The sequence below is a fragment of the Wasmannia auropunctata genome, unplaced genomic scaffold (genome assembly GCF_000956235.1).
Source record: "Wasmannia auropunctata unplaced genomic scaffold, wasmannia.A_1.0 LD336103.1, whole genome shotgun sequence".
In the NCBI taxonomy this organism is placed as follows: Eukaryota; Metazoa; Arthropoda; class Insecta; order Hymenoptera; family Formicidae; genus Wasmannia; species Wasmannia auropunctata.
Window position 1 is genome coordinate 1,220,379 of NW_012026787.1, and position 385 is coordinate 1,220,763.

Sequence of the window (385 nt, forward strand, 5' to 3'; positions counted from 1 at the left end):
TGTATGTGAGATTATTTATTTATTTTTATATTAATATAATTAAATGTGACATAATAGTTATTATTCCATTTTTTCATCATGATAGCAATAGATGTAATATCTTTGTGTTGACCGCATTTATTTTATACATATAAAATTTTAGTTATTAATAAAATAGCATAGTACCTACAAAAACATCTAATTTTCTTATTAATTTAATTAAGCAATAACATGATATATGTATATGATAATATATGAGAATATAGAACGTTGTTCTTAAATAATTACGTAGAGAAAACCTAATTTAGAATATATTCTTTATTATCATTATATAATTATGATCTTTCCAAAAAGTTCAGCTAAGTATTCAACAAAAATATATGAAACATATTAACCTTTATAATCT